Below are 14,095 nucleotides of genomic sequence, written 5' to 3'. Positions count from 1 at the left end.
TCAGCTATTCATCCTTGGACTTTAGTGATTGGTTCAGGATCAGGTATATCAGCCTTGGCTTTACGGAGCCAAAAGTGTAGGAGATTCAGATCAAATTGATCAGTCCTTTCAAGTTGGCCTTCAACCCTCTAGAATCGCAACATTGAGTTGGCAACACTCATAGGATTCCAATAAGTGGTTTTGGGAACCAACAAGTTCCTTGCTAGTATTTAGGTGTGCCTCATTTTCTCACGTTTTGCGCCTTATCATGATTTCTGCACCTAAGTGCATGGTGGAAGGCGTATGAATTACATAAGTCCCAACCCTGGGTTATACACTTCACTCTTCCTTCTACCCTATTTGTTTGAATAAAATAACTTAACATCAGCAATCACATGGCAATAAGAAAGGGGTTTGAATTCTAAGGGTATTACACATACATTTCTTTCTATATTTACCCCTTGCGTGTGAAAGTAATGATAAAAAGAAAGTCGATTCAATAAGATTCTGAGTTTATAAATGTATAATTTTGGAGGGATTTTGATCCACATGAATTTTAATGAGTTTTCCGTTTTGTTTTTGAAAGTGAGATAGCTGTTTCAGATTGATATGAATTCACGAACCAGTATTTTCTTCATTGCGGACAATATAACAGGCTAAGTTGTTAAAAATCAGATCTTCAATGAAATGCACATTCTTTTTGGTTAAGGTTGATTGAAATAGTAATCCTTTTTAGATACAAACTAATCTTCATTTTCTAGTTCTATAAATTGTTCTGTGTCGCAAACTTTGCATGTGCATCCATTCTCTAGTCAAATCTCAACATCAAGCAAAGAAAATTTGGCCAAGATATCACATTAACTCGTCTAATCTGTCCACTATTGCATCAAGTGACTTCTTACACTTGCGGAGCATTCTGATGTTACTAGTCTCTTTCTCTCTTGTTATATCTGTAAACTTTTATATAATGTATGATAATATCTTTGGTATACAATCTCGTGACAGAGTCCATCTCTGTGGAGCTATAAGAAGTTGTGCAGAGATGCAGATTGTAATTGTGTGTGAATGGAAGAGCTAAAGCCCAGTCAAATGTTTGATGATGATGTTTATGGCAAGAAGATTCTAGCCGAAAAGAAGGCAATTTTCAGGCAATTTTCAGGCTAGAGAAAATTGGGTAACTGTTGTCGAAAAGGAAAGTAGATTGTTTTTTGGTCAAAGAAAAAGTAGTTCTAAGATTGTTGGGAGTCTGAAGAGTTTGCAGAAAATGGAGGTAGTTAATATATTTTGTGGCTATCTTACGGTTAGAGGGAGCAATGATTTGAAGGAAAATAAAATCTGCTACTAGTGTCAATTTATTTTGTGCAAAACATACCTTTGTTCTGTATGGGTGGTCTCTGTGTCTGGTGTAGTTAGTTTTGCACGTGGCCGTTTGTTGTCTAGAGAGAAATATAGTTAGGTGAATATGGTACATATCTGAATTGATAAGTATAACTGAATTGGCTTAGCCTTTCACAACATGTTGTGGAGCGACACTTTTCTGGCTATTTGTATCTATATTCTTACAGCAACTGCAAAACAGAGGCATAGAGAGCATGTTAGAATACATTTTATTGATTTTAGGATAGACCCTTGTGAAAAGGATAGGAAAAAGTAATTACCTTTTCTTTGAATGCTTGTGTGGTTTTTTGCTCTGAGGGATGTGGTGCATGGTCTTTTGTTGTTTAGTTGTTTTGCACATGGAAAATAGTAACAGGTAAAGCAATAACATTTGTATAGAATGCCGAAGCCTTGAAGATGTTAAACATAACTGAAATATGTTCTAAAAAAATACCATCGCTCTATGTAGTTGTTTGATGCACCTGGACTAGTAGGTTCACTATGCAGGGTTCCAAGATTTAGTTCTCTATCTCATGAAAAGCAAAGAAGTGTAAGAAATGAAGTCGATAGAGAATACAATTATCTAGGTGTATGTACCATAACTGGGATGTCTTGCCGTTTGATGACATGATCTTTTTCCATTGTACGTGCCTGGCAGTTGGTGGCCTTGATTTTGCTATAGCTGTGAAATGAAGACAGGGGATGAATGCTGGATTCTAGATTAGTGGACACTATGGTGGAGGGGGTGGAAGTTAGATTTTACATAGGGTAGACAATGGTGGAGGATGAGAAGAGAAATATAATCCATAGAATTTGCTGAGAATAATTATTATGGGTTACCATCTTGATGCGGATTCTATTGCATTATCGATATCACGTGTCATTGATTGAGTGGTTTTGGAGCACTTGTGAATGTAGGACTGTAAAACGTAGCAATGTCATCATGAGTCAAGTAGAAGAGAGCTTAAAATGCATAGTTTAGTTACAACATCATAACTGTTTGACATAAAGTGCTTAGTATGGATATAAATTTGGTTAGTCATGAATGTGGGCTTTGGTGGGTTTACCTTTGTTTTGCTTTCCTTTTTTATGTTTTCAGGCTGCCAGCAGGTTGTTTTTTGTGTTGAATGTTTCTCATTTGGCTACAATAGAGCAGAGGAAATATGTTAGTATATTGATTAAGTAGAACATGGAAAAAGTAAAAGTTTTCAGCAGCAACTAAGATAGTGATAGAAATTCACTAGAGGTTGGTAATGTGTTGTAGACACTTAACTATTTGTTGTTTTCTTTAAAGTATGCCTTGGAGGATAATAATTCAGATGATGTAGCCTGACTCGCACTCATGTTGTGCAGAGCTCTACAATTTTCTTTCTTTCTTTGTCAGATTCTGTAATATGAGAATGCTTTTGAAAGGAGTCTTAAGAGAAGCATAGAAAAGCTCTAAGAAGGCAGTAGTCAGAAAAGGAAAAGCAATAGTGTTATTAAAGGAACATACATGTCATAGATAATTTCTTTTTTCGGCAATAATAAATCTAGAAACATTCATATTGCAAAAAGGACAAGCTGTTTGGATCAGAACTTCTTGTAAGGTGCATAGTATCAAGTGTGTATTGAAAAACTGTCATTATTGATCTTCTTTTTCTTAATACTTATGATTTGTAGGGGACATTGAGAACAAGAGTTACAAGGATATCATGATCAGTCCAGTATGCCTCCAATCTTTGAACTGTTAGTATACATGAGTAATTGTTTGTCCAAAAGTGATCTGTTATTGTGGTAGGAAAAGGGCCTGCTTGTTCTTGCAACAATTGTATATTGTATGAATGCATGGTTTCTTTTAGCACTTGTACACTTCTTGACTTTGAGGATATGTCAATATTGAATTCCCCGGCAATATAGACATGGCTTTGTGTGGGAATAGTTGTCATTACTTTGTTGATTATTGTTATGGTGTTTGCAGAGTGTAACAGTTAGTCTTGCATAGATATTGCAAACATAAATTTTTTGGTTATCTAGGAGGAATGGGATTAGTATGGCCTCAACATTTTCAGCAGTGAAATCTGTCAAACTCAATACATGGGTCGTTTGTTGAACGCAGGTCATTATGCTATGGAGTTGGTATGTTGCGAAATTTTTTTATTTTGGCAATGGATTTCCGATTATTGGTGCTTTCAGATGGGTTTCCTGTAGAAAAATAATGTTTCATGACATTAGATCTTTGTCATGTAGAATGTCCTCTAAATAGTTTGAAATGTAACACCCATAGGTCTGTTTACTTCAATAGAAAAGGCATCAAAATAAACCTAATTAAACGGAACATCCAGAATCCAGATGTCCTCCCAAAACTTCACCATTCAGCCATTTCCTAATGTCCATCTGCAACCTCTTTGATGAGTATCTTTTACTCCTTGAACAACATTCCATATAACCGAAGAGTTAATAATCCCAGGAAGGTTCAAATACTCAGAGAGAGAGCAGGCATTTTTAAGATATTTGTGCTTCCATATAGTGCTCCATTCGTTGTCTTCTTCATAGAGTCTCCACCCTTGCTTAGCTAACAAAGCTTTATTCATACACTTAATTTTCCTAATACCAAGTCCACCTGCACATTTAGGCTGACAAATATTATCCCATGGAATTAAAGGAAATTTTTTTCTAGAATCAATAAGCTGTCCAGAAACAACAGCTTGATTCCACATAATCAGAGTTCCCCCTGAAGCACCTTCAGAACTACTAGCCAACGCCTCACAATTTTTGAAAAACCTTAACTTTTCTGCTTTTTCCTTCTTCATTTTAGTCTCTTGAATGATTATAATATCAGATTTATGATCTCTAACTAGATTTCTAAACACCTCCATCTTATGAAGACTATTAAGCCCCCTTATATTCCATGAGATAATCTTCATTTTTTTTTTGGGGTAAATTCCAGAACATTAGCTTGCTTTCCATCTGCTATATTCTGCAGACTCTCCATTTCCCTCAAATTCTTAAAGGTTTTCCTTCCTGCTTTACCTGAAGATCCAACATCCACCTTCAGTTTAGGGGAGATCTTCTCCATTTTCTTCCTCCTAGTGGAGACTCTAGAAGATGGCACTGAAGGGCAACCTTCCTTATCAGATTTCTTCTTTGATCCCGCCTTCTATTTTTTCACATCTTTAGCAATTTTTCGGTCCTCTTTCTTGAGAAAATTCTCCAGGTTAGTATCAGGTACCATATCACCCATAAAAGAATCTTCAATAATAGGTACAGACAGATTAACATCATCATGAAAGATATCCATACTGGTTCCCAAAGTCTCAATTGTTCATATTAGCCCGACTTGTGATCTTTTATGCCCTAATTGCCAAATTTATCCGAATGTAATTTGCAATGACACTAGCCTTGCTTCAAGTTCAAAAAGTGTAGCAATATATCGTAGAGGCTTTTTTGTCTCAATGTACTCTAGGGTTGCGTAGAATGTTTTTTTGTGTTGTTGTAATTGCTTTTTACAAAACTTGCATATCTCACCACTTGACAACTCATTTCTTTTTGGTAGTAAAAATGACCATGCATGGATTGTATTTTGTTTGGTACATCTCGTATGTTTTTTGAAATGAAGTTGTGAACAAATTTCACATTTGTGTTTTGGCATGTCTTGTATTTTTTCAAGGTAAGATTCTATTGCTATTTGTTGTCTCTTTGTTGATTTTTTTTCCGGTTCTAGTACTTGCATGAATGTGTTGTTTCACTTTGTGAAGCAAGTGGTGTAAAATTTTGTTCAAGGTTATGGGCGATAGCCTAGAGACATTTGACTGCATGTTACGTTTGATGTCAAAGACTTTATTGAATAGTTTTATTGATGGAATAGAAGGTTTAGCGTGTATGGACTATGGACCTTCTAGCATGAGTAATTCGTTTAATACCACATGCGTTAACTTTTGGGATTGCATTAACCAATATTGTTGACAATTGTCAAGTATTAAACTCATTGACCACTCTAAGGTCTACCCCATGTGCACTATAGTGAGTATACATATTATTGGCCTTGTGGCACATGATATTGAAATTTTTGGTTGGTTCTATGCATTTGCAATGTTCTTGAATACACGTGACAGTAGTTGCTAACCAGATTTTTATCTTCACTTGCAAGGCATAGGAAAGCCATTCAAAACAAAAATCAGCTCCTTGCTTTATTCGCATGGGTCTCTGACCTTTGCAATGAATGTTTCCCAATTTGCAATGCCACAACTTACGTTGAGATCACATTTAATACATGTTTCTTTGCACTCCAGTGCTATCTTGTCTCCATGCAAAATGAAATTGCAAAATGATAGTGCCATGTATCATCTAAGACTATGACCATCGTACTCATTATTTGTCAAAGTGAAAATTGCATTAAAAAGACTGTTAGCACAAGCTGATATTGAAAATGCATTCTTTCACAAGCTAAACTTTGGTAGTTGGGAGGTAGGTTGTTCAAAAATATTAGTAGGTGTGTGAGGAATCTTAGAATTCATAGACAAACAAGCCTTTGGTTGGGATAGATAAGTAGTTCAAAATGTCCATGGAGAGGCTTTTCATCATGGAACAAAATTGAATATCCATTTCTTTGTTAATCCTCGTTAAAGTGTAAGTACTTTGATTTTTTTGTGGACAACTAAATGCATATTTGTACATTTAGCCATTTGGAGAAGCTCTTAATACAAAACAAGTCCCCCCAAAGGCCGTACTCATTACAATTCGGCCTAGGAACTGCTGACAACCGCATTTGCCATATGTACTTCTCAACATAGTTTGTAGACTTGGACTCGGAGAGTACTCGGCAAGCCCAAAATTTTCAGCTCAGAAAAAACTCGACATATACTCAACAAAAACTCAGGGAAAACTCGGCAACTCAGAAAGTACTAAAATTTAGAATCTCTTAAAGAAACATATATTCTTTTTGTAGAATACAATTATAAAATGTATTAAATTAGTAATTGACATTTCAATAGAGAAAATATAATGTTTTATAGCACTAAAATGATGTGAAAAATGCATCTAATCCAATGTTTTCCCTGCATCAATATTTTTACCTACATTTTTTTAACATCTATAAATACACGAGAGTTAAACTTGAGAGTACTCGTCTAGTAAAAAATCTTGAGAGTACTCGGCAACTCTGAGAGTACTCGGAGACTCTGCAAACTATGCTTCTCAACATTAGCAACGTTGTGCAATTCATGCAATGCTTATGGGGTTAGCTCATTATTGTAGGAAAGCAAAGCCTCGGGATCATTGTTATTGAGTCAATGTACAAAATAGTCAATGGTTCCATTGCGTAGTTCCGTGGAAGTGTATCACATATGGAACAAGATCTGGAAGGAGTCAAAAAGGCAATCACCCACGTTGTATGCAAATATTTTAGCCTAGACATCTTACTGTCCTCAAAGACTCTATTGATTGTTAATTGTAGCATATTTCTATTAACGGGTTCATAATTTTTTACATCTATGACCTGGTTCACTGGTTTTGCTGGTTGGTGGTGATTTCAGTTTGTCCATGATATGGTGGGAGCCTGACAAGGAAAAAAACAAATTCAACAACATTACTTTGAATGCTCCATGTAGCTCTATGTTGTTGTTGTGCGTGCCTTAAAATACTAAATGCTGAGAATTGAATAGTTTGAAGGAAGGTGTAATACATGTACATTATTCCTAGTTTAGAAAGCATTTGTCAATTGATGAGTACAGTTAGGGCATAAACAGAGTCTAAGAAAGAGGAGATCAATGAGAACACTAGTACAATAATAAAATCCAAGAAACCGTAGCATAGTGAAATAGAAGGCCTGAACTGTTGTAGCCATAAGTAGGGCAAAGAGGCTTTGTAACCAGCATTGAAGTTTGAGCATTCTTGATGATTATAAGAGTAACGAGAATCATAGGTAGTTTTTCTTTAGTCATGATCCAAAATATGAAACCTTCTTTATAGTTATATGACTCATGTTATAGTTGTATCTAAAATAAAGCCTATATTGTATAAAGAAACACAAGTATTTTAACCATTTTTATAGTTACCAAATACAAACAAAATTTCAAAAGGGGAAAAAAATAGTACTGGTCTACAATGCAAAAACAATTATGACCTAGTATATTCAAATACTATACGATGTAAATTCTTAATTTATAACCATAATAATTGCATTCACTAAAGCCCAATATGTATCAACATGTGGTTTGTTTAGTCTAGTTGCTAACTCACCAAAAATGCAGCCAACCGGTCAGTCCTCAACAGGTGTTGGATTGTGGAACGTGCTCAACAACACCTCTGTAGTCGCGTACCCCCAAGTGGAAATCTGCAAGAATACAAAACAAAATCAATATTATCATCAATAACCAAGGCCATGAGGTGCACACTAACTATTGCAAAAATCAGAAAGCGATCTGCATTTTCAGCATAGCTAACAAAAATGACTCAAAGAACCGATTTCTAATATAAAGTGTCAGTATTTTTGGCATTGAAATATTCTTGATTGATGGGAATGTAGAGAACGTCTCTAAAGGTAGCACAATTAAAGTTTGGATACAAACAGTTTTGAGTCATTCTACTGGAAAAAATTTCAGAGATAGTTTGTCGTAGTTTTCTGATGGCTTTGAATGCCCATGCATTCACTATTCTATATAATTTCTGTTGCCGGCATTAACTTAGAGAGTTTGTGGAGTAGTGTTTTCCTTTCAACATATTCACATTCAATATTTATCTAATAACAAAGGATTTTTCACAACAAATAGAAACTAGATTTTATTTTAAGTACAACTATTACAAGACAGATACTCCGCAATAAACTTTGGTTTGTTAAAGTCTCAATACTAATTGTTATTGTCTCATTGATGATCCAGGCATTAGCTCCAGTCTTCTCTCTTATTTTACCAAAGTTCCAGTTCAGTGGTGCAAATAAGAGGGGAATACCAGTGTCTAGGGATCCTGCAGCACTTGTTGCCAAGTACTCTGATCCATTAGTATACACTGGACCGATAAGGATCTGCACGAGTTCCGACATCACCTCTTCCCTATAGTGTAACTTGAAAAAGATAACAGTTCCATTTTTAGTGCTCCATGAAATGGCTGATAGGGTAACAGATCCATATGCATCTCTGGAGCTGTACAGGAAAGCAGCTTCAAAACATTAATCAATTAATCTTTATGAGGGTTTCCTGCATGACTTGCTGTTTGAGCCAGGGCGGGATGATGTTGCAGACATTATCATCAACTGGATGGATAGTAAGTTGCAATGCTAGATTGCTTGCTGTCAATATTTCTGAAGGCATTGGCAAACATTGTCCAACTCTATATGGTGCTCAATTGATTTGTATTCATCTTGACCTAATTTTCCCTAGGAATTGACGTGCAGAATCAACATTATCATCTGAACTTTTACTATCTGCTGCTTAGTAAACCTGCTATTACTCAAGTTCTGCAGCCTGGGCATGCAGTGGAATTTATAAATTCTTGAAATAACTACATATGTAATTAATTATAATTTTTGCATTTATTGTTTTGATTGAAGCTATTAGTTTGGAAATGGAGACACGAGGGTCATCACTTAAAGAGTTTATACAAGGTGTACATTTAGAGAGGTATCTAGCCTTCTCATCTCTTACTTCGGCATATATGAAGTTGTCTGTTTGGAGGAAACGTAAGCTTTTTGGGAATTTCTGAAACTTGGGGGCGAGCTATGTTGTAATGGAAGCACAACTAGCTCATGTTGAGGCATAGAGACATCAAATCAAACTCAACTGAAAGTTCTCAAGCATTAGGAATTGAGGTGCAAGGACCATATTTTAGAAATATCCCTTATGATTCAAGCATATTATGACACTATTAATTGTGAAATTATAAACCTTTATTATACTTTTTTCTTTCATGGATGACAACATGGGATTTCGAAAGCCTTGTATATGAAAGACTGACAATTGCCAGTTGTTGCTAACAAGATGCATGGTGTCTAACTTGCAACGGTAAGGAGAAATCAAGTTTTACTTTTATTTTCTTTGAAAAGGGCTCTTTTTTAATGCTTGGAGATATATAATGTGCCGCTGAATCAATGAAATCATGGTGTAGTATGCATCACTGCTAACATACACATATTCCGTATTTATCAAAACCCTGTTTTATAATGCAATGGAAGATTCATGAGATTGAATTGTTTTTCAGGAAACCTGTACAGTTGTGGACTGAAAAGATGTAGGAGGTGAAGGAATGAGATATGTGTTAGGAAAACAATACTTGACAGTGGAAATATGCTCAATCAACAACAATTGTGAGAGGACAGATTCCAATCAATCAATAGATTTGATATCGTAAGGAGCATTTCTTGGTTCTCCTTTACAGCACCTTTTTCAGCCAACATTAAACAAGCCTTTGAAGTGTGCAGTTTCAAGACTAGCATCCAAACCCATAAGTTGGGAGGCCTAGTGTTTTGGCCCAGCACTGGATTAAATTCATTGCGGTATGCCATTAACATCGTCTTTCTGTTTATATCAAATCCAGCATTATTATCTTATGCCACTTTGTCATTTGTCCTAAATTATTTGTATTTGTAAGAAACTGCATAATTTAACTTTTTGATGTCCACTTGGCGTTCTCTCTAGTCATTGAATACCGGATATATTTGGGATTAAATATGAAGTTCTGAAGAATCTATCATTCAATTCAATACCCATTTCTTGATAATAACAAGAGCTGCAATTTAGCCGGAGTCCCTACCAAGGGCTGCATGAGTAGGTGTGAGGAAAATACAGCTGACAAGTTTGAAATCAAACTCATCAACCATAGCTGGCATCCTCCTCTAGGTGTTTGTTTACAAGTTGACTAAAATACATTACCATTGGTATATGCTGGGTAATTCTCTTCCCGGAAGGTACATGAAATTGTGTTGAGTGATTTCTAGAAAGGGGCACTTGGGTTAAAAAGAAGCATGTGGGTTCAAAGCACAACTCTATTCATCAACAAATTATAGGACTGCAGAACTCAAGTGCATTGACTATAGGAGAAGTCCAGATGTGAACAAAACTGAGCATTGTGGGAAAAATTGTGGTTATCAAGAAATCTATGGTGGCATTCTGAAACGGGAAAGATTTTTGATGCGACCAAAAGATCATTGGGATAGAGCACATAACCGAATGTAAACATATCACTAAAGAGAAAACATAGGAAAGTAACAGAAAGATTGGACAAATTATGAGATCAAAACTTGAGAAGACAACGTAAACATGGCCACCATAAGTTGTGTGTTCATTACATATAATTATATTGTAAAACACAATTGCTTACAGATTGAGTCATGAGCTACAATGCATTTACATATCTTTAGTTTTAACTATGGGTTTTGAATGACCTTATTTATGATATTACCTAAGAATTGTTAGCTGTTGTGTCTTTGACATACCTGCAAGGATGAGCTTCAAGGAGAAATTAGCCTCAAAGAGCTATATTTGCAGCACTGCACATATAAAACTAAACTAAATCATTGTAATTGGTACTTTCATCCTGATGAAGGCAAGATTTTAAAATATTAAATAGAACAAGATTAAAAAAGATGGTTTGCTGCATCAGACAAGAGCACCCCGCCTCCCCCTCCTCCCCACCACCACCCCACCATATCATTAATCCAAAATAGATATTCGGATAAGGAACTAAAGCTAACCTGATTCGTCCTAAAAGACATAATCATATGGATGTTTTGTGGTAAGTATACTTCACTTGATAAAGCTATTTATCATGACAATCATTATTGCTGCATAATATCGAACTATTCCTGCCTAGACCATAGAAATCTCAGAAAGAATATAATAAAACCTCAGAAAGAACAAAATAGAACATTTAAAAATGTGGAACATTGTAATGAAAATGCTGAAGAATATAACCACGAAAGAAATTGGTTTACTACCGAAGTATGTAGACTCTTTACTTCTTACATATTTCCTAAATTGTTGCAATGTATCTGAGACAGAATCTAGTGATCTAGACCTTAGTACAACATTTTTATGGAAGAGATCAATGGTTACCATTATCCACATGAATGATGAGAAGTGCAGTTTGTGTACACACTTACATAAAACTTGGAAAGCATTGACATGGCATTGGCAGAACGTAATTTGCTTCCTTCTACTTGAATCCAAATGCAAAAGTTTGAAAACTTTGGATACTAATGTAAGAATTAAAATTCACAAACAGAAAAAAATAAACTAGATCTAAGTTTTGGCAGGAGCTGTCAAGTGTTCAGGGCTTTCTAGAGCTCTTTGGCTCCAATTCACTATTTAGATATGTGTTTGGTGGCCTCAGTTGATTTATTTGGGGCAGTTTGTCCTGTGCTATTAGTTTTAGTCCCAATTTTATGAGCTGATAGTTTTATTCTTTCTACTCATGAAAACCGTAAAATAAAATCAGAGCAATTCAGGTCATTTTGGCTAACATCACAAAGCATCATCAGCTAAAGATAAAGTCCAGGCAGATAAAAGACAACATTGGGTGCAAATCCACAACTACTGCATAAAATATAACAAGATTCAATCGAATAAGACACACTAGCTGAACAGGAGTGGAAAATCATAGAGGTTTCTATTGAGAAGACATTTTCGAGGAGATTAGAAGGCAAGCAAACATGAACATCAAATGGATGAAGGAGATTTTGCAAAAATATAACAAAAAAAATTTTCATTAGCAACAATATATGCAAAAAAACCTCAATGTAAAGGCCCTCTTTGGCAGAGATTATTGAAAGAAGTAAACAGTCACAGCATTTGAAATAGATGTTGATGTGTGCTGAGCAAAGTCAATGGCTTCAACATCAGAAATACCCATAACTTTATTTGATTGAGTTTGAGGATTTTGCCAACCAAATAACTCACCAAGTCTAAATTTGCTATAGAAAAGCTTTGAACTAGGTGATCAGGTTTAGAGTGAAGGTTTACCCACCTAGGTGTAGTAAAGCCTAAAGTGCAAGGGAATTGAAGTCATTCTCATTCGTTGGCCAGAACTGATTGGAAAATCCTACTGGAGAATTGGCAAAGCTGTTGGATTTCCAATTTGTGATTTTGGGAACCAAGAGGAATCCCTACTAAATAAAGGTCTCATATGCTAAGTTGATAGCTATGTCTGGAATCCCAATCTAGGATCATTTATAGTTATTGTGTAAGGTTTCCGATCAGTGGCATGCATAGTAATGAGAATCACCTAGAAATCATGTGAATTGCCAATTTGGCAATTTGATTCGGGCTTCCCTATTTATTTTGAATCATTGAACCAAATCTGCGATTTCATTGCCATGAATCACCAATTCAGTGATTCATCCAAAAAATCACCAAAATCACCTGCATGTATCATGAAAAATTGGGCCACACGGCTCGATAAAAAGTCAAGCTAGAAAATTGCCATCCATATTCTGAGTCAGCCAAGCAGTGCTTTTGGATGTGAACGCAATTGGTCCATGTTCCAGCATATCCACTTGAAGAGGAGAAATAGATTTTCTCGACTCTGTGCAGAGGTTGAATGATCTTGTCTTTGTTCATTAAAACCTTCGTCTTAGAATCAAATAGATTTTGGGCATTGACTCCTCTCTGATCATTCTAGAGGAGATTGATCCAGAACCAGAGTGGCTTATTGAGGTTGTGGATTCGATATTCACCGAGGTAGACCATGAGTGGGTTGACCAGGTAGATAGAAAGGCCCAGGCTTTGGCCATGGCAGAGGAGGCAACTAAAACACATTTAGGCACTGGCAGATGCACACGCGTACACACAAACACATACCCTAGTGATGTTGTTCGTGAGCCCATCTTATATGCAGGGGCTATGGCTCAGTAGTTCTCTAAGACCTACCTTAGACGCCTTTATAGAAGGAAGACATAATACTCAAAGGCTGAGGCTGAGGCAATGACCGAACTTGAGGATGATGATGAGGCTTGAGCTAGAGCCTTGTTTTTTCATTTTGCTTATAGATACTGATAGACATACATTTCATGGATCTTCATCTTACATACATTTATGATTTGATGTCTTATGGATCTTCATGTTACATACATTCTATGATTTGACTCATTATGATCCTATGATTTTTATTTACTTCAACTACAATTTACATTTTACGCATAATGTATGTGTTGGATTTATCATTTATGTTCCTTGTTTATGTATGCTAGCTTCTATTTGATGATGTTATAGTGTGTTTAAGTTATATTCAATAAAGGGTGCATGAAACAAGTTTTAAATTGTTAAAATCTCTAAATTTCAAGGGTTTTTTTAATTTGCCGAATCGTGGCCAATTTGATTCCGATTAATGCCTGATTTGTGATTCAACTCAGCCTTACCAACTCCAATCTGATTCTGATTCTCATTACTTTGGTGGCATGGCAGATTTTCCACAAAGCGAAATGAAGTATCAATGATTAGAGTGTTCAAAGCGATCAAAGTGTTCAAGGTTTAAAATTGCAGTAGAATACTTGTATTTAGTCATCAAGTTAAGTAATACAGCTTAATTGTGAACGACACACAATGAAATGTGTGTGCTTGGATTGGTGTTACATTGTTGAGCCCAACTTTTGGGACAACTTTCCCTCTTGATATTATTATCTCTCAAAACCTGAAAGCAATATTCTAAGTTTAATCTATGTACACTTAAAGAAAGGAATGCATCCTTGATTCATTTTATATAATTGAGATCAGAGGAGTTATTCCCCCTACTAACACTGCAGTTTGCAATAAAGCCAAAGCCACCGAGAAAC

The 14,095-nt window shown here is 35.8% G+C and overlaps 1 long non-coding RNA gene across 1 annotated transcript; it reads left to right on the top strand.

The window, feature by feature from the left end:
• Positions 1–946: 946 nt before the first annotated feature.
• Positions 947–8,862, top strand: LOC149573088 (uncharacterized). The gene is made up of 2 exons (XR_016360034.1): positions 947–1,249; positions 8,214–8,862. It is a non-coding gene; the product is annotated as an uncharacterized LOC149573088 (long non-coding RNA).
• Positions 8,863–14,095: the final 5,233 nt, after the last annotated feature.

Source organism: Cupressus sempervirens, chromosome 2 (assembly GCF_028749045.1).
Source record: "Cupressus sempervirens isolate cs-2001-9-10 chromosome 2, ASM2874904v1, whole genome shotgun sequence".
Taxonomy (NCBI): Eukaryota; Viridiplantae; Streptophyta; class Pinopsida; order Cupressales; family Cupressaceae; genus Cupressus; species Cupressus sempervirens.
This window is presented reverse-complemented; position numbering and strand designations above follow the sequence as displayed.